Genomic DNA, 22,245 nt, shown 5'->3' with positions numbered 1-22,245 from the left:
CAAACTTTGTTACTGAAAGTTCACAATTTTTGGGATACAAATAGGATCGTGGGGTTGACCCAATTATACATGGCCCTCTCGATCAAGAGAATGCGCACATTTGGCAAGCATAGGGGCCTCAACATGGAGACCTCCTCTTCGGCGCCTTAGGCGCCCGTTCGCTTAGCGGGCGCTCACGCAGCAGCGTCGCGAGGGCCAGCCCAGCTAGCACGCTCACACCTTCCTGTAAACGTGCACGAAGGGAAGGAGCGAGCGATGTATTTTTCAATTTAACGATCGATGTGTTTTTCTGTTTTCAAATTCGATCGCTCGCTCCTTCCCTTCGTGCACGTTTCGGTCGTTCATTTTTTTTGCTGTTCGTCCCTTCTTTCACAAAACTGAAAAACACATGGATATGTAAAATTTATAAATTTGAAATCACGAATTTGAAATTTTGCATCAATACTAAAAAAGTTAATCAAATTTTGAACACAAAATTGCAAAATTTCATCACAGTTGAAAAAAAGTTCATCAAAATTTGGAAAAAGTTCATCGGATTTGGAAAAAGTTCATCGAATTTAAAAACAGTTCACCAAAATTTGAAAAAATGTTCACTGAATTTGAAAAAATTCATCAAATTTGAAAAATGTTCATCGAATATCGAAAAAGTTCATCCATTTTGGAAAAAAATCATCAATTTTGAAATAAGTTCATCAACTTTGAAGAAAAAAGTTCACGAATTTCTTCGCACTTGTTTTCCATGAATTTGGAAAAGAAAGAAAAAAGTAACAAAGAGAAAGGACAAAGAAAGAAGAGGTAGAAGAAAAGGCAAAACAACCCACTATATGAACATGTGAGGTCGGTTGGTCTGTTGGTTATGCCGTCGTGCTATTAATGAGAACGTCGCGGGTTCGAATCCTGTCCTTGTGCACGCTCTTTTGCACCGGCCCAACGATGCGGGCGGTCCAACCAGGACCGTACGATCCCAGGATTCTAGTCGTCGGATATGCCTTTTACCTTTCGTCCTTCTTCTCCATGGCCTTCCTGAAAAAATTGCAGCATCGCATAGACGAAGAGACAGAAGGCTGCGGCCAGCGCCGTCGACTCCCGCCGCAGATTCGCCGCCGGTCATCGCCCTCGCGGCACGTATTGCTGCGCCGCGGGAGATCACCGACGTTGGCGACGGCGACCAACGCGCTGTAAAACCACCATCGCGCCGCCGATGCTTCCCGGCCATGGATTTTTCTCGAACCGTCGATGTGGATGCTGGAAACATATTTGGAAAATGCTGGAATCGGCTATTATAGATGTTGCATCCGATGATGTTTTTTGTTGGAACCAGAGCTGTAGCCAGAAATGCGGTCGTCGTCGTTTGTTACAACCGTACCCGATAAAGGCTACATCCACGTTCGTACAGAGCTGCAACCTTTTCACACCAAAAGCTACATCCATCGACGACATATGTTGACAAATGTTACAACTATACATTGAAAAAGCTTCGTCCATGTTCGCGAAAGCTGCAACCGGCGAGCGTGGTGACCGCACACGGTGATTTTGTTTTTGCTACAACCAACTTCGTTTTCTTTGCTACTACCGGCTTCGTTTTTTGATACAGCCATGGCTGGTGAGCGTGGTGACCGCGGGCGGCGAGGACGGGCAGCGCTGCTCCAAGCAACATTTGCGCGAGGACGGCCTCGTGGATTTATGCTACATGCTACAACCGGCATTGAAAATTGCTACCACCACTTGCCGTATAGCTACAACCGCAATCGTGATTTGCTGCATCGCACGACAATGCGTATTTTGCTGGAAGCGATGCTCATATTTGCTGGAATGGGGTGAGTGAGATGTTGCAACGGCGAGGGATCTGTGCGACGAGCTGCGACTCACGGACATGAGCGGCGGCGAGCCCGCCGGTGAGCTGCAGCTATCTCCATCGGAGCTACAACCGTCGCGTCGAGAGCTGCAAAACAGCAGGTTGTGTGGGTGCGTGAACGACGATGAGGACGGGCGCGAGGGCGGCGAACAGCGACGAGGACGGCCGGCATGGGCGGCGACCAGCGACTTGGACGGCCGGCGTGGGCGAGGACTGGAGATGCGGTCGGCCAGCCCGCGAAATGAGAGAGAGATGGAGCAGCGCAGCCACACATGGCGTTGATGGCGAGCAGTTGGTTTGATGGCGAGCAGTTGGTGGACCCGGTCACCATGCATCCCACCACGCGAGAAGGCTGCTGTACGATAAAAGTAGATCGCACGGGTCGCGCGCGACCGGCGCCCCGGCCCCAAACGTTTCCCTTTATAGAAACAGAAAAAGGCGAAAACAAGTGGGATGGGCCCGCCCGTTATCAAACCAAGCGTACAGGAGGGGGTATGCGCCCTGTACGAAATGCCCTATATTCGGCGCTTAACGCGCCGAATAGGATTTGGCCTCAACGTTTGATGACCACCATTGCCCCTTGAGGATGTCATTAACTACTTGCTTGGAGTCTTAGGCAATCACGATATCGTGTAGAACTAGATAATCAACTAGGCCTAGTAGCTCACCACTTTGGGCGAGGGGGCGCTTGTGCTTGCTTCCAGCGAGACAAAGCCCCTCGAAAGAAAGTAAGGCGCCAGTGCTAAAGCTTCGTCTCAAGCATCAACACATCAAACGAATAGGAATCGAAAGCCAGGGAAGCAACGTCAAAGACTTGAAAAGTAGGCAAGTGAAGGCAAGGAATTTCAGTTCTAGTATTTATTGTTGCTAGGTAGGTGTCACTATCTCTTCATTCAGTAGTTGATGCTTATCCCTTTTTTAGGGGTTTATCCGAATAGCTCGCCTCTACTCAAAATGAGTCCATAGTGGGCCGGCCCAGTAGGGAGCTGATTGGTTTGGTTCGTTCGCTTGTTTCCTTCGTTTGTTTTCGTTGTTTTTCCTTTTAAATATTTTTTTATAATTAGAAATATTTTACCTATTTTGTCCACTTTGTTTGTTTTTGTTTTATATTAAAAATGACTTTACTTAATTTTTGAAAATTTCACTGTGCTTTAAAAAATGTTCAGGTAATGTAAAATTTAGTTTGCGTACTCTATTAAAATAGTTCTTATTTCCAAAAACATTTAAATATTTTTCATGTGTTAAAAAATATGTTTGGGACAGTTAAATAAATCTTCACACTTTACAAAAAATGTTCTGGTAATTTTTGAAAAATGTTTCGTACCATTCAATAAGAATTATGAGATTTTTAAAAATATATTTGCAACACATACAAAAGGCTTGCACATTTCAAAAAATAATGTGCATCACATATATAAAAATGCACAATGCATGTTTAAATGTTCAGTGTGTATTTAAAGAAATATCAATATGTATTCGTCAAATGTTTAGCATATATTCATAAAAATGTTCAACCTAAAACTAGAAAAATGTTTAACAAAGTACCTGAAAATGGTCAATGTGTATGATATATATTCGATGCGCATTTGCCAAATTTTCAACATGTATTTGAATAAAGCACATACAAAAAATAACAAAAAGAAAAACTGAAAATAAAAACAAAAAATCATAGAGGAAAAACAGATGAAAAAAGCCCGGTCGGAGCCTTTGCAAACCGGGCGGAAGGTCCCAAAACCAGTGGCTACTGTACATAGAAACTTCCCCGAACCATCGCAACCAATGTTATTAGGCTGGCCCATCAGCGAACTTTGTAGGCGAGCCATGCTTCTGTCTCACAATAAGCGAGACAGAGCACTAAGGTCCATCATCTTCTAAAACACAAAAAAATATCTCACATCATCAATACACCCGGTTCCATTGCCTTTCCCGGCGGAATGCAACGACAAGGATGGACTTCCTGATCGATCGACGCACCACAACGAGAAATCCTAGAATTTGGAAAATGGTATTTAGGACAATACAAATTATTTTGCTTATAATAACCCTAATAAATTACCATTAACTAAGTCCGTGGCACGGTTAAAAAAAAGTCTGTGACACAGGTGCTTTGCCTTTGCATTATAGATGATGGATTCAGAAGAAGAAAGTGCATGCTTATTGGCCTATGTTCGAAAGATCACATAGGCGGCTTAGGCACGCTTTCGCGCTAGGCGACGATCAAACACCCACCTAGGGCATAATGAGTATTCTAGGTATGCCAAGCAAGAACTTGCCATTAAATATGGAAATCGTGCTATATTGCCAAATAAGCCATATTCCAACATTAGGGGATAGTAGTTTACTCATTTACATGTTATAAATTATTGACTATACACATATTTTGACCGCCTAGGCCGCGCCTAAGGTACTTAAGCATCACCTAGTTGCTAGGCAAAGGCTAACCGCCTCGTCTATGCCTAGCGCTTTTTGAACCTTACCATCAAAAGAGATAGAAAATATTATATTACCTCAGCTATATAGATGGTGTTGCCGAGAGGAGGCATCATCGAGTTAAACTAAGTCAGATTTGATCAAACAAACAACATTGTTAGTCCTCGACGCAATTTGCTGAAAAATGCCATGATTTGTCTCATTCCAAAAGTTCTAGTTACAGTTGCTGATTTCTTGGGCCCATGCCCATAATTCTTTCGTTAGTTGCACTATAAAGATAATTTTACTTGTGTTGTTGACGTTCTACCAATGAATTATACAAGGATTCCTATCCAAAATGGTAAGTTGACAAATAGTGACTAAAAGAAAGTAGTGAATAGAATACAATAGAAGTTGGAAACCTTGCGAGGAAATTTGATGTTTCATGGTGCAAAATAAATTCTGCTAAGATAATGTTTAAGTAATGTGCCTTATTACATGATGTTGTGTTTGACATGCCTAAAGGTTTTCTACATAGGGTGTAATTACTACGAAAGGGTTATTGTGGTAAGATAGTGATGAGTCACAGAAATACATAAATTTAGTTACGTGGCGTCATGTTTGACAACAAGTTGACCAGGGAGGCTATGGAAGCTCAAAAATGAGGATTGACTTTGGTAGAAGTTAGTGAGGACGTATCTTAGTAAAGAACTGCCAATGTCAGCGAATAATAAATCTAATCAGTCACATTTCATGAATGGGGTAAATCCTATCCATTCATAAATTATGTAGAAAGGTAATGGTTTGAATATCTAATTTTGGAGAAGGTAGCGGGTAATGATGTAAATACTACCTCCATTTTATATACAAGGCCACTATGAAAAACACATTTTGCAGCTATACAAGGCCACTAACAAATGGAGGCAAATATTGAAGGAAATATGCCCTAGAGCCAATAATAAAGTTGTTATTTATATTTCCTTATATCATGATAAATGTTTATTATTCATGCTAGAATTGTATTAACCGGAAACTTGATACATGTGTGAATACATAGACAAGACAAAGTGTCCCTAGTATGCCTCTACTAGACTAGCTCGTTAACCAAAGATGGTTAAGTTTCCTGACCATAGACATGTGTTGTCATTTGGTGAACGGGATCACATCATTAGAAGAATGATGTGATGGACAAGACCCATCCGTTAGCTTAGCATAATGATCATAAGTTTTATTGCTATTGCTTTCTTCATGACTTATACATATTCCTCTGACTATGAGATTATGCAACTCCCGAATACCGGAGGAACACCTTGTGTGCTATCAAACGTCATAACGTAACTGGGTGATTATAAAGATGCTCTACAGGTGTCTCCGAAGGTGTTTGTTGGGTTGGAATAGATCAAGATTAGGATTTGTCACTCCGAGTATCGGAGAGGTATCTTTGGGCCCTCTCGGTAATGCACATCTCTATAAGCCTTGCAAGCAATGTGACTAATGAGTTAGTTACGGAATGATGCACTACGGAACGATTAAAGAGACTTGCTGGTAACGACATTGAACTAGGTATGATGATACCGACGATCGAATCTCGGGCAAGTAACATACCGATGACAAAGGGAATAACGTATGTTGTTATGCGGTTTGACCGATAAAGATCTTCATAGAATATGTAGGAACCAATATGAGCATCCAGGTTCTGCTATTGGTTATTGACCGGAGATGTGTCTCGGTCATGTCTACAAAGTTCTCGAACCCGTAGGGTCCGCACGCTTAACGTTCGACGACAATTTGTATTATGAGATATGTGTTTTGGTGACCGAAGTTTGTTCGGAGTTCCGGATGAGATCATGGACATGACGAGGAGTATTGAAATGGTCGAGAGGTAAAGATTGATATATTGGAAGGTTATATACAGACATTGGAATGGTTTCGAAGAGGTTTGGGGATTTATCAGAGTATCGGGAGGTTATCGGAACCCCCCAGGAAAGTTAATGGGCCTGATGGGCCATAGTGGAGAGAGGGAGGAGGCCACAAGAGGTGGCACGCGCCTCCCCCTGCCCAATCCGAATTGGACAAGGGGTGGGGGCGCCCCCCCTTTCCCCTTTGGCCCTCTCCGTCGGAAGGAGGGGGGCGAATCCTACTAGGAGTGCAGTCCTAGTAGGACTCCCCCCTTGGCGCACCTCCTCCTCGCCGGCCACCTCCTCCCCCTCTCCTTTATATACGGGGGCGGGGGGCACCCCAAAGGCACATCAATTGTTCTCTTAGCCATGTGCGGTGGCCCCCTCCGCAGTTTACTCCTTCGGTCATAGCGTCGTAGTGCTTAGGCGAAGCCCTGCGCGGATCGCATCACCATCACCGTCACCACGCCGTCGTGCTGACGGAACTCTCCCTCGACCCTCTGCTAGATCAAGAGTTTGAGGGATGTCATCGAGCTGAACGTGTGCTGAACACAGAGGTGACGTACGTTCGGTACTTGGATCGGTTGGATCATGAAGACGTTCGACTACATCAACCGCGTTAACCTACCGCTTCCGCTTTCGGTCTACGAGGGTATGTGAACACACTCTCCCCCTCTCATTCCTATGCATCTCCTAGATAGATCTTGCGTGATCGTAGGAATTTTTTTTGAAATTGCATGCTATGTTTCCCAACAGTGGCATCCGAGCCAGGTCTATGCGTAGATGATATGCACGAGTAGAACACAAAGAGTTGTGGGCGATAATAGTCATACTTCTTACCACCAACGTCTTATTTTGATTCGGCGGTATTGTTGGATGAAGCGGCCTGGACCAACATTACATGACCACGTTCATGAGACCGGTTCAACCGACGTGCTTTGCGCATAGGTGGCTGGCGGGTGTCTGTCTCTCCAACTTTAGTTGAATCGAATTTGACAACGGCCGGTCCTTGTTGAAGGTTAAAACAGCACACTTGATGAAAAATCGTTGTGGTTTTGATGCGTAGGTAAGAACGGTTCTTGCTAGAAGCCCGTAGCAGCCACGTAAAACTTGCAACAACAAAGTAGAGGATGTCTAACTTGTTTTTGCAGGGCATGTTGTGATGTGATATGGTTAAGACGTGATGAGATATAAATTGTTGTATGAGATGATCATGTTTTGTAAAAGTTATCGGCAACTGGCAGGAGCCTTGTAGTTGTCTCTTTATTGTATGAAATGCAATCGCCATGTAATTGCTTTACTTAATCACTAAGCGGTAGCGATAGTCGTGGAAGCAATAGTTGGCGAGACGACAACGACGTTACGATGGAGATCGAAGGCACAAGATGATGATGGCCATATCATGTCACATATTTTGATGGCATGTGATGTCTATCCTGTATGCATCTTATTTTGCTTAGTACGGCGGTAGCATTATCAGATGATCCCTCACTAAATTTCAAGGTACAAGTGTTCTCCTTGAGTATGCACCGTTGCTACAGTTCGTCGTGCCGAGACACCACGTGATGATCGGGTGTGATAAGCTCTACGTTCACATACAACGGGTGCAAGCCAGTTTTGCACGTGCAGAATACTCGGGTTAAACTTGACGAGCCTAGCATATGCAGATATGGCCTCGGAACACTGAGACCGAAAGGTCGAATGTGAATCATATAGTAGATATGATCAACATAGTGATGTTCACCATTGAAAACTACTCCATCTCACGCGATGATCGGACATGGTTTAGTTGATATGGTTCACGTGATCATTTAGATGACCAGAGGGATGTCAATCTAAGTGGGAGTTCTTAAGTAATATGATTAATTGAACTTAAATTTATCATGAACTTAGTCCTGATAGTTTTTGCATATCTATGTTGTTGTAGATCAATGGCCCGTGCTACTGTTCCCTTGAATTTTAATGCGTTCCTAGAGAAAGTTAAGTTGAAAGATGATGGTAGAAACTACACGGACTGGGTCCGTAACTTGAGGATTATCCTCATTGCTGCACAGAAGAATTACGTTCTGGAAGCATCGCTAGGTGCAAGACCCGCTGCAGGAGCAACTCCGGACGTTATGAATGTCTGGCAGAGCAAAGCTGATGACTACTCGATAGTTCAGTGTGCCATGCTTTACGGCTTAGAATCGGGACTTCAAAGACATTTTGAACGTCATGGAGCATATGAGATGTTCCAGGAGTTGAAGTTAATATTTCAAGCAAATGCCCGAGTTGAGAGATATGAAGTCTCCAACAAGTTCTATAGCTGCAAGATGGAGGAGAATAGTTCTTTCAGTGAACACATACTTAGAATGTGTGGGTACCATAACCACTTGACTCAGCTGGGAGTTAATCTTCCTGATGATAGTGTCATTGACAGAGTTCTTCAATCACTGCCACCAAGCTATAAAGGCTTCGTGATGAACTATAATATGCAAGGGATGGAGAAGACAATTCCCGAGCTCTTCGCGATGCTAAAGGCTGCGGAGGTAGAAATCAAGAAGGAGCATCAAGTGCTGATGGTTAACAAGACCACTAGTTTCAAGAAAAAGGGCAAAGGGAAGAAGAGGAACTTCAAGAAGAACAACAAGCAAGTTGCTGCTCAAGGGAAGAAGCCAAAGTCTGGACCTAAGCCTGAAACTGAGTGCTTCTACTGCAAAGGGACTGGTCACTAGAAGCGGAACTGCCCCAAGTATTTGGCGGATAAGAAGGATGGCAAAGTGAAAGGTATACTTGATATACATGTTATTGATGTGTACCTGATACGTATCCAACGTATCTACTTTTTATCACGCTTTTCCTCTTGTTTTGGACTCTAATTTGCATGATTTGAATGAAACTAACCCCGGACTGACGTTGTTTTCAGCAGAACTACCATGGTGTTGTTTTTGTGCAGAAATGAAAGTTCCCAGAATGGAACGAAACTTTGCGAGGATTTTTTGTATCAATAATAAGAATTTCTGGAGCCAAGACCCACCAGAGAGGGGCCCCTGGGTGGGCACAACCCACCAGGGCGTGCCCCCCTCTCCTAGCGCGCCCAGGTGGGTTGTACCCACCTGGTGGCCCCGCTGATGACCCCCATGATACTATAAATTCACATTATTCAAAAAAAAGTAGGGAGAAAGAATTATCACAATCCAGGAGACGGAGCCGCCGCCAAGCCCTGTTCTTCCTCGGGAGGGCAGATCTGGAGTCCGTTTGGGGCTCCGGAGAGGGGGATCTTCATTCTTCGTCATCACCAACCCATCTCCATCACCAATTCCATGATGCTCCCCACCAGGAGTGAGTAATTCCTTCGTAGGCTCGCTGGTCGGTGAGGAGTTGGATGGGATTCATCATGTAATCGAGTTAGTTTTGTGAGGGCTTGATCCCTAGTATCCACTATGTTCTTAGATTGATGTTGCTATGACTTTGCTCTGCTTAATGCTTTTCACTTTGGGCCCGGGTGCCATGAACTCAGATCTGAAACGTTTATGAATTCATCATTATATCCATGTTTTAGATCCGATCTTGCAAGTTATAGTCACCTACTACATGTTATGATCCAGCAACCCCGGAGTGACAACAACCGGGCCCACTCCCGGTGATGACCGTAGTTTGAGGAGTTCATGTATTCACTATGTGTTAATGCTTTGTTCCAGTTCTCTATTAAAAGGAGGCCTTAATATCCCTTAGTTTCCAATATGGACCCTGCTGCCACAGGAGGGTAGGACAAAAGATGTCATGCAAGTTCTTTTAATAAAGCACGTATGACTATTTACAGAATACATGCCTACATTATATCGATGAACTGGAGCTAGTGCGGTATCGCCCTAGGTTATAACTGTCACATGATGAATATCATCCAACAAGTCACCGATCCAATGCCTATGAATTTATCCTTATTGATCTTGCTGCGTTACTATTGCCATCATCACTGTTACACTTGCTACAAATTAGTGCTATCACTGTTACTGTTACCGTTGCTGTTGTCCCTACTATCAAAACTATCAAACTACTTTGCTACCGATCACTTTGCTGCAGATAATTAATCTCCAGGTGTGGTTGAATTGACAACTCAGCTGCTAATACCTTCAAATATTCTTTGGCTCCCCTTGTGTCGAATATATAAATTTGGGTTAAATACTTACCCTCAAAAACTGTTGCGATCCCCTATACTTGTGGGTTATAAGACCTTTTTATGGCGCTGTTGCCGGGGAGCATAGATATATTTGTTGAGTCGCTTGGGATTATTATCATATTATCACTATGAAGAATCTGAAGGATCCTAAACCGAAGATATTTCCCTCAAGTACGAGGGGAGGTAAGAAACTGCCATCCGGTTCTGCTTTAGATTCACCTTCTGTTATGAGTAAACTTGCAACACCACCACATGCTATGAATTCCAATATGTCGCAAGTTATTGATGATGCTACTTCTACTATGAATGATGCTTATGATGATGCTAGTACCTTGCTTGATAATGAGGATGTGCCACTTGGTGATTTTCTTGATTAACAAATTGCTAGAGTTATACAACATGATGTTGTTGAATCTGATGATGAGCTTGAAACTGAAACTCCTGAAACACCTGCTAGAACTAGCCTTCCTAGATATGAATTGCCTAAGGTACCTGAAGGTTATGTTATGAGTGAAGAAGCAACTAGAGATATTCTTGCTTGTAATGATAGAGATGATCTAGAGAAATTATTATGCAAGTATAAAGAAAAATCTCTGAATGCTAGAATGAAATGTGATCCTAAGTTTGCTACTTCACCTATCTGTATTGCTGATAAGGATTATGAATTCTTTGTTGACCCAGAGTTAATTACTTTGGTTGAATCTGATCCTTTTCATGGTTATGAAACCGAAACTGTTGTGGCACATCTTACTAAGTTGAATGATATAGCCACCCTTTTTACTCATGATGAGAAGACTCGCTATTACTTTATTCTCAAATTATTTCCTTTCTCATTAAAGGGTGATGCTAAAGCTTGGTACAATACTCTTGCTCCTGGTTGTGTGCGTAGTCCCCAGGATATGATTTACTACTTCTCTGAAAAATATTTTCCTGTTCATATGAAACAAGCTGCCTTATAGGAAATATTTAACTTTGTGCAAACTAAAGAAGAGAGTCTCCCACAAGCTTGGGGGAGGCTTTGCAAATTACTTAACGTTTTGCCTGATCATCCTCTTAAGAAAAGTGAAATACTTGATAACTTCTATAATGGACTAACTGATGCTTCTAGGGACTTCCTAGATAGTTGTTCTGGTTGTGTTTTCAGGGAACGAACTATTGCTCAAGCTGAAGAATTATTGAATAACATATTGAAAAATTATGATTATTGGACTATTCCTGAACCACCGCCTAAACTCACTCCAAAGAAGAGGGGTATATTATATCTCAGTCCTGAAGATATGCAAGAGGCAAAGAAATCTATGAAGGAAAAAGGTATTAAAGCTGAGGATGTTAAAAATTTACCTCCTATTGAAGAAATACATGGGCTTAATACACCACCACTGCCTAAGGTGGTAGAGGTAAATTCTCTTATGAAGTTCAATGAAAATGATAATCCTCACAATATGCATCCTAGTCAATGCCTTTATGAGTTTGAAAACTATATTAGAAAACAAGATCACTTCAATGCAAATGTTATGAAACAATTGAAATATAATTCTGATATGATTGCTCTCTTGAGTGACTTGTTATTTAGAATTTCAAATGATGTTAGAGGTGTTGGAAAACATGCTTCTATGGTTCAAACTCAGTTAGAACAAGTTGCTAAATCACAAAGAGAATTACTTGATGAAATGCATCATAATATGCATGACTTTGCTGTTAGAGTTGCAACTAGAGGAGGTAAAATGACTCATGAACCACTATATCCTGAGGGACACCCAAAAAGAATTGAACAAGATTCACAAAGAAACAACACTAGTGCACCTAGTCCTTCTAAAAAGAAAAAGAAAAATAAAAATGATAGGACTTGCATACTTCTAGTGAACCTGAAATAGAAAAACCTCCTGATAATGAAAATGAAACTTCTATCTCTGATGCTGGAACTCAATCTGGTAATGAACACTCACCTAGTGATAATGAAAAAGATAATTATGAGGTTCATGAAGACTCTCAACTAACCAATGATAAAGAACCAGATAATGATGTTGAGATAGAACCACGTGTTGATCTTGATAACCCACAACCCAAAAATAAAAGGTATGATAAAAGAGACTTTGTGGCTAGAAAACACGGTAAAGAAAGAGAAACGTGGGTTCAAAACCTATGCCTTTTCCACCCAAGTCAAATAAAAAGAAAGATGATGAAGAATTTGAACGCTTTGCTGAAATGCTGAGGCCAGTCTTTTTGCGTACTCGCTTGACTGATATCTTGAAAATGCCTCCTTATGCAAAGTATATGAAAGACATCATCACAAATAAGAGAAAAATACCAGAAGCTGAAATCTCCACTATGCTTGCTAATTATACTTTCAAAGATGGAGTACCGAAAAAACTTGGAGATCCGGGAATACCAACTATACCTTGCTCCATCAAAAAGAATTATGTGAAAACTGCTTTGTGTGATTTAGGAGCTGGTGTTAGTGTTATGCCTTTGTCTTTATATAAAAGACTTGACTTGAATAAACTCATACCTACTGAAATATCCTTGCAAATGGCTGACAAATCAACTGCCATACCTATTGGTATCTGTCAGGATGTGCCCGTTGTTGTTGCTAACGTTACTATTTTGACTGACTTTGTTATACTTGAGATGCCCGAGGACGACAACATGTCGATTATCCTTGGTAGACCCTTCTTGAATACTGTAGGGGCTGTTATTGATTGCAATAAAAGCAAGGTCACTTTTCATATCAATGGCAATGAGCATACGGTGCACTTTCCAAAGAAACAATTCCAAGTGAATGGTATTAATGTTATTGAAAAATCTCCGACAATCACTATTGGAAGTTTTCAAATACCTCTACCTACTGTCAAAAAGAAATATGAAATGCTTATTGTTGGGGAAATGCAAATCCCCATTGAGGTAACTTAGTGATTTACTAAAGTTCTTCGGTTTCATGCTAATCGAAAGTGGTTGTTAATAAGACCTGATCAACCTTATTAATGAATCATTTTTGAACGGTATGAACTTGATGAATTTAGTAAGCGCTACCTTCTGTCCTTACTTTTTATTCTCTGTATTTATTAGTTAAATAAAATAAAATGCCATGTTTTGTTTGTTTTCTGAATTTCCCGTGCAATAAAAAAATGACCCAAAAATAAAAGTTCTTAGAATGCCCTGGAAATTTTATATGATTTTTTCCTGAATATTTAAGAATTTTTGGTGCAAAAATAACTAGAGGGAGGTGCACCAGGTGGGCACAACCCACCTGGGCGCGCCAGCACCCCCTGGCGCGCCCTGGGGGGTTGTGGTCCCCACGTGGGCCCCCTCACTTACCTCTTCATCCCACATTGTCACCTACCTCCAGAAAAAAATCCCTATTATTCTCTCTCCCGTGTTCTTGCCCATTTTGCTGCCATTTTCGATCTCTTTGCTCGAAGCTCCATTTCCGAAACTGTTTCGGGGATTTGTTGCTTGCTATGTGACTCCTTCATTTGTCCAATTAGTTTTTGTTTTAGTGGTTTATACTTTGAATGAATAGCTACTCTTCATGCTGCTGTAGATGTGCTTGCATGTTCAATTCTTAGTGTTCTAAGTAGTTTGAATGCTTGCTATGGCCTCTATGTATCACTATGAGTAGTTGCTATTAGTTTTGTGAAGTTTTGTTGGAAAAAATTTGTGAACTAAAAATTCAGATTTTTTTGTTCATAGGAAAAATTGTACACGGACATGATGAACCTATTTGGAAGGAGTTCCTCGAGGAGACGATCCTCAGGGGCATCTTCTAGTGACAGTTCTGCTTGTCGTTCCTATGTTGAACCAAGTGAAAGTTCCACGCGAGATGCCGCCACCAAAACATGCTTATGGCCTTGCGATGAATTTATGGTGCAGATGGGCACCAAGGAGGAATTTGAGCAATATGTTCACAATGCCGGTCTCGGTCCCTACCTCTCAGATAAGTGTGAACAGCGCCACCTTCTCACTGAATCATTTGTCAAAGGATTTAAATATTTTCCACATGAGTCTAGGGTGTCTTTTATGCTTTATAATGAACCATTTACTGTTTCACTAGAGAACTTTGCTCACCATTGCAAACTTCAATTTTGGGGTTCGCTTGATGAGCCAGCAAAGGCTGAGTATGAGACCTTCTTGACTAGCCTTTGTTACGGTGAAAATAGAGGAGTGAGACAAGGAAGAATAAGAAGTGTTCACTTTCCCGCAATCCAGTATTTTGCATTATTTAACGGGAAATGCATAGTAGGCAAGCAAGACTGGAGCATACTTTGTTCGCCAGACTTGAGCCTCATTCACACCGCTCTCACTGGTGAAAGGAATTATAACCTTGGAGCGATTGTTGCACGTAGACTTAAGCATAACGCCAAAAGTGGCTGGTTCTATGGTGGAACTTATGCCACACGTCTAGCCGAGGGCTGGGTGTTTCATCTTTGCCCTTTGACCCTATCCTACCCACTCGGTATTTAGATTTTAATGCTTTAAAAGAGCATAAGATTCTCGCGGGAAGGGCTGATAACTTCACTTACAATTTGTTGTTTAACCAGTCACATGTTCTGGCCACATATTTGCCTGCACCTGCTCTCTTTGATTATAACAGCAAGGAAAGGTATTTTGTTCTTGAGAGCGAGGCCCGAGCTCACAACGCAGCAGTGTTGGCGGCACGTCGTGCTGAGGCATCTGCACCGAGAGCCTCCGTGAGCTACCACGTCGACTACTACCCTCCAGGCTATTGATCGATTACCAACTTAGGCCAAAAGCCTAAGCTTGGGGAAGTACCTGTTCTCACCTACTTTATATTCATGTTCACATATCATTCTATTTGTCGGTGCTCACACTTTTTCATTGTACCATCCATGCTTAGATTTATTTTCTTGCTTTCTTCTTGTGTGTTTGATAAACTTTAGAAAAAACCAAAAAAATAGTTGTAGTAATTTACTTTCTATGCATGCTTAGTAGTAGAACTAAAAAGAAAACCCAAAAAGAATTCCTTGTTCTTCTTTTGCTTGTTGGGAGTTTTCCCGTGTAAACAGTTTTTCTCGTTTTTGCTTTTTATTTGCTTGTTCTAGAAAACCAAAAACTCCAAAAAGATTTCAGTGTGTTTCTCTGAATTTTTTCTTTTTTATTCGAGTTGTACCGAGGAGAAGACCACGATGAAAATGTTGAGTGGCTCTCTTATGAATAACTGTTGAACTAATAAAGAGCCCATTTTAGCTTGTCTTCTCCTGTTGAATAAAATGTTTGCAGATTCCAGCTTAGTCCACGGCACTCTTGCACTATTATTATTATTATTATTATTATTATTATTATTATCATTATTATCATTATTATTATTTTCATATCATTCGGTCGTGCAAGTGAAAGGCAATAATGACGATATTCGATGAGCTGGCCGTGGCAAAGAGAAACTGGTATGAACTCGACTTGTTCTTGTTGTGTGTATATGTTTAACCTAGTGCCCATGATTCAGCCCATTATGATTAAACATGTTTGCAATGACAATTAGAGATTATAGTTTCTCATGCCATGCATAAGTAGCTGGGAGTCAATAATGATTTGTCTTGGATATCAACATAGCGTTAAAATGATTGTGATGTAGTATGATGATATGGTATCCTCCTCCGAATGTTCGAGTGGCTTGACTTGGTACATGTTCATGCATGTAGTTGAATCAAAACCAACATAGCCTCTAATGTTTATGTTCATGGTGTTCATATCCTACTCATGCTAGTGTCCAATGTTACTTATGCATAATGCCTGGTCATGATTGTTGTTGCTCTCTAGCTGGCCACTTCCCAATCTTAAATTGCTAGCCTTCGCCTGTACTAAGTGGGAATTCTGCTTGTACATCAAAACCTTGAACCCAAAGTTATTCCAGATGAGTCCACCTGTAGCGACCAGACCTCAAATGGCATGTGCTGCTGTGCACCAGTGTCATCCCTGGATCAGTAATGCTGACACGCACAGTACAAATGGAGGATTTATAACAGAGTAGCAATCACACACTTATTACATCGATATCTCCGAAGAGATTAAGTATGATAAACATGGCTTAAGGCCATCCAATAACGATAACAGCGGAAGACTTGGAAGATAAGTGAGTCCATCAACTCCAGCGGCATCACTGAGTATAAGACCACGACCTAAGGCACCTTACTCGTCGTCTGAAAAGTCTGCAACATGAAACGTTGCAGCCCGAAAACGGGTCAGCACATAGAATATGCTGGCAAAGTAACACATAGAGAGCAATGAACAATGATAAGGCTATACTATATGCATATATGGCTGGTGGAAAGGCTCTATGGTTACAGTTTTTGCGAAAAGCCAATTTTATCCTACATCAAAGGAATAAATTTTATTTAACTATCATGGTGGTTGAAACATTGAGAAGGTACCTCCAACTCAATCCCAATTAAGTAACATCATTAACCCAACAAAATTAATTATAAGTATCACGGTGATGAGATTCAAATGATAATCCAGGTACTAGATACTCAAGTTGTCCATAACCGGGGACACGGCTAATCATGATCAGTTTGTACACTCTGCAGAGGTTTGTGCACTTTTCCCCACAAGACTCGATCGCCTCCGCTTGATTCTCGCACTACATGATGTTTGAGAAACGGATGACCGAGACACAGTCTTTCAGAAACAGTCACTCTCTACTCTGGATGGACCGGTACACCTACTTTCCCCTACATCTGCTAGTCCACCTCTTCAAGAGATCCTGTAACCTACTCAGCTATGCTAGAGCCCATAATAGCTTGCGGCTGCACACGGAAGTTTCTAGCATGAATAATCTTATGATCCCTTTGAGCCTGGGTGGCGGACCTTATACATACAGACAACACTGGGTTCTCCAGGTGCCTCAATCCACCCAGATGTGAGTTTTAGTTGCCACCTTAAGTTGAACCATTATTAAACATCTCACATCTGTCATGGATATCTCTCAAACCCAATCCACGTCTACGAGCATAGCATGGCAATAAGAATAGCAACGTAGAAGTAACTCCCAAGGGTTTGATAGAAAACAGGTAATAGGTACTACCTCAACTACTTCCCAATACCCACATTTTAATTAGATCCTAATCATGCAATGTGTTTGAGGAAAAATAGATCTAATGCAGTAAAACTGGGTATGAACGGGGTATGATCAAAGTGTTACTTGCCTTGCTGATGATCCGCAAAACCTAGCGAGTCGAAGTAACAAGCGGCACACTCCGGGTACTCTATCGCAAACAAACAAGCATACAATCAGTACTCATCTAATGCACAGGTAAAACTCGAATGAAAGATCCAACCAGAAAGTTCAACTTAAGAACTCCGGTTTGCAAAAAGAATCAACTCGAAAGAAGCAACGAAAGTCAAACGGCGAAAGAAAGAAACTTCATTTGCTAATCTGGGTCTAGGTTAAATTTTACTGTAGCAAAAACTTGTTTGAGTAGGTTAAACGGAAAGAGAATTTCGAGACGAAACTCTAGGCGCTTGAATCACCTGATTCCGATAAATGAGCGAGAAGTTAAACAGATTCAAAAATTCGATCGGAAATCGAATCTGAGAAAATAACGAGAAAATCCGACGAAAAAGAAAAACGGATGAACGGTTAAATAACGGACGTTCGTTAACAGAGAAAAACCGACGAACGCGTTCGTTAAAACGAACGGTTCGGTGAACGCTCGTGAAATAAGAAAACTGAAAAAAACCGGGCTAGGGTTTTTTTTTAAACGAAAGGTTTTTTTTTTCTTCAGAAAACCGGTCAACGTTGAAGACGGCCGGCGGCAGTACCTCGACGGGGCTCGCTCCGGCGAGGGGTTCCGGTGGCGGGCTCGGGGCGGGGTGCGGGGCTCGGGGGCGGCGAGGGGGCGGGGCTCCGGCGACTCCCGGCGGCGGCGGTGGCGTGCTCCTCCGGCGGCGGTGGTGAGAGAAACGGAGAGGGGGGCTAGGGCGGCTTGGGGAAGGGGTCGGGCGAGGGGAGGCGTGCGGCGGCCGGAGTCGGTCATGGCGGCGGCGAGCTCCGTGCGGAAAGAGGAGAACCCGCGGGCGGGCCGTCGGCTGGGCTCGGCCCAGTCGGCGCGGGCGCAAAACTTTTTTTAAATAAGTTCCGCGAAAAATATTGCGTAGAAAAATAAATAAAATCAGAAAAATATGAAATAAATTTTCCCCGTCCAGTTAGAAAATGTAGAATAGGGTGAACATTTTTAAAATCACAAATAAATACTTTGAAAACATGCATATTTTTTTAAATGCAATAAAAATTGCAAATAAAATCCAAATAAATTCCAAATAATGATTTTAACATTTTTCCTCCAGTATTTCAATATTTTGGAGAAGTCATATTTTCTCCGCTCGTTTATTTAACAATGAAAATATTTTTCCGAAGAGAAAAATAATTAAAAATCCCAATCCTCGTTTGAAAAATCAAATAAGAAAATTCGAGAAAATCCCCAAATCTCTCCGAGGGTCCTTGAGTTTGTTAGGATTTATCGAGGATTTGTCAAAATGCAACAAAACATGATATGCGAATGATGATCTATGTATAACATTCCAAATTGAAAATTTGGGATGTTACAAACCTACCCCCCTTAAGATGAATCTCGCCCTCGAGATTCGGGTTGGCTAGAAAACAGGTGGGAGTGGTTTTTCCGTAGATCTTCCTCTCGCTCCCAGGTGGCCTCATCTTCTGTGTGGTGACTCCACTGAACTTTGCAAAACTTGATAACCTTGCTGCGGGTAACTCGGCTGGCATACTCGAGAATCTTAACTGGCTTCTCCTCATAAGTCAAATCACTTTCCAACTGAATCGCTTCCAGTGGCACAATATCTCTCAGTGGTATCTCAGCCATCTCTGCGTGGCACTTCTTCAACTGCGAAACGTGAAATACATCGTGTACTCCAGCCAATCCTTCGGGCAATTCCAGCTTATAGGCAACTTCTCCCATACGTTCCAACACTCTGTATGGTCCGATAAAACGAGGCGCTAACTTTCCCTTAACTCCAAAGCGCTTTACTCCTCGAAGTGGCGATACTCGAAGATACACTCTGTCTCCGACTTCGTGAACTGTCTCCTTGCGTTTAGAATCAGCATAACTCTTCTGCCTGGACTGGGCTACCTTGAGCCTATCGCGAATCAACCTTACTTTCTGTTCAGACTCCTTAATCAAATCTGATCCAAACAACTGACGGTCTCCAACTTCGTCCCACAACAACGGTGTTCTACACCTCCTTCCGTACAAAGCTTTGAAAGGGGCCATCTTCAAACTGGTTTGATAACTGTTGTTATACGAAAACTCCGCATATGGAAAATTGTCGTCCCAACTAGATCCATAATCTAGTGCACATGCTCTCAACATGTCCTCCAAAATCTGGTTGACTCTCTCGGTCTGTCCATCTGTCTGCGGGTGAAATGCTGTACTAAATTCCAGTCTGGTTCCCAATGTTTCATGTAGCTGCTTCCAAAACTTCGAGGTAAATTGGGTTCCTCTGTCTGATACAATGGTCCTCGGAACTCCATGCAAACATACTATCCTGGTCATGTATATCTTCGCCAACTTAGCACTGGTGTAAGTGGTCTTTACTGGAATGAAATGAGCCACTTTCGTCAAACGGTCGACTACAACCCATATCGAGTCATAGCCTGAACGAGTCCTGGGTAATCCTGTGATAAAATCCATGCCTATTTTATCCCACTTCCATTCGGGTATCGGCAATGGTTGTAGCAATCCTGCTGGCTTCTGATGCTCTGCCTTCACTCTCTGACATACATCACAAACTGCTACAAACTCCGCAATATCCTTCTTCATTCCGGTCCACCAGAAAGTATTCTTCAAATCCAAATACATCTTGGTATTCCCTGGGTGAATCGAGTACGGTGAATCATGGGCTTCTTGCAAAATCAACTTCCTGATCTCCGGATCATTTGGCACATATACACGGTCCTCGAACCATAAGGTATCGTGCTCATCCTCACGAAATCCCTTGGCTTTTCCTTTGCTCATCTTCTCCTTTATCTCTTCAATCTCCTTGTCTGTCTTTTGAGCTTCTCTGATCTTTTCCATCAAGGTAGATTGAATCTCCAATGTCGCTAAATAGCCTCTTGGGACTATCGCCAAACATAGCTCGCGTAGGTCCTCGGCTAACTTCTGAGGTAACTCTCCTGTCATGAGGGTGTTGACATGACTCTTGCGGCTCAACGCGTCTGCTACTACGTTGGCCTTTCTGGGGTGATAATGCAATCTCATATCATAGTCTTTGATGAGCTCCAACCATCTCCTCTGTCTGAGGTTTAACTCCTTCTGCGTGAAAATGTACTTCAAACTCTTGTGATCCGTGTACACCTCACAATGGTTTCCGATGAGAAAATGTCTCCATGTCTTCAATGCATGCACCACGGCTGCTAATTCCAAATCATGCGTAGCATAATTCTTCTCATGGGGTTTAAGTTGTCGTGAAGCGTACGAAACAACTCTTCCTTCCTGCATGAGCACTGCTCCAAGTCCTCGACGAGAAGCGTCGCAATAAACTTCATAGTCCTTGCGTTGATCTGGCAGAATCAACACTGGTGATGTAACCAATCGTTTCTTCAACTCTTGGAAACTAGCTTCACACTCCTCAGTCCAATTAAATTTGGTGTCCTTCTTCAATAGCTCAGTCATGGGCTTAGCAATCCTTGAGAAATTCTCGATAAATCTCCGGTAGTATCCTGCAAGTCCAAGAAAACTCCGGATTTCTCCAACTGTCGTGGGCGATTCCCAACTTGTCACTGTGTCAACCTTGGCAGGGTCTACTGCTATTCCTTCTCCAGAAATAACATGTCCAAGGAATCCAACTTCCTTCAACCAAAACTCACATTTGCTGAACTTGGCATATAACTGATGTTCCCTGAGCTTCTCAAGTACCAATCGTAAATGCTCCTCATGCTCTTCTTCATCCTTGGAAAAGATTAAAATATCATCAATGAACACCACGACGAACTTATCCAAAAACTCCATAAACACTTTGTTCATCAGGTTCATGAAATAGGCCGGTGCGTTAGTCAGTCCAAATGACATAACGGTATACTCATACAATCCATATCTGGTGGTAAATGCTGTCTTGGGTATATCCTGCTCTCGAATCTTTAACTGATGGTATCCTGATCGTAGATCGATCTTGGAAAATACTTTAGCTCCTTGCAGGCGGTCAAACAAATCATTGATCATCGGCAGTGGGTACTTGTTTTTGATGGTCACTTCATTCAATCCTCGGTAATCAACAACCATCCTTAGTGATCCATCTTTCTTCTCTACTAGAAGTACTGGTGATCCCCAAGGTGACGAACTTGGGCGAATATAGCCTTTATCCAGTAACTCCTTGATCTGTTTCTTAATTTCCTCCAAATCCTTTGCGGGCATCCTGTACGGTCTCTTAGATATTGGCCCTGTGCCTGGCAAAAGTTCAATCAAGAACTCAATGTCTCTATCTGGTGGCATGCCTGGCAACTCTTCTGGAAATACATCCGGATAATCCTTCACCACTGGTACTTCCTCCTGTACAACTCCTGATAAGGAATTCACTTGAGTCCTCTTCGGCATATGCCTGGATACATACTTGATCCTTTTTCCTTCCGGGGTGGTAAGCAAAATCGTCTTGCTGGCACAATCGATGTTTCCTCCATACAACGATAGCCAATCCATTCCCAAAATCACATCCAAACCTTGTGATTCCAAAACAATGAGGTCTGTGGGGAAAACATGCCTTCCAATGGCCAATGGTATCTGAAAACATCCTTGGGTGGCCATATACTCTGCTCCTGGCGAGGTTACTAACATGGGGCTTTTGAGAACTTGGGTGGACATCTTAAAATTGTTTATGAATCCCCTTGATATGTATGAATGCGATGCACCAGTATCAAAAAGAACAGTTGCAGTAAATGACTTAACCAAAAACTTACCTAT

Source organism: Triticum aestivum, chromosome 2D, assembly GCF_018294505.1.
Source record: "Triticum aestivum cultivar Chinese Spring chromosome 2D, IWGSC CS RefSeq v2.1, whole genome shotgun sequence".
Lineage (NCBI taxonomy): Eukaryota > Viridiplantae > Streptophyta > Magnoliopsida > Poales > Poaceae > Triticum > Triticum aestivum.
This window is presented reverse-complemented; position numbering follows the sequence as displayed.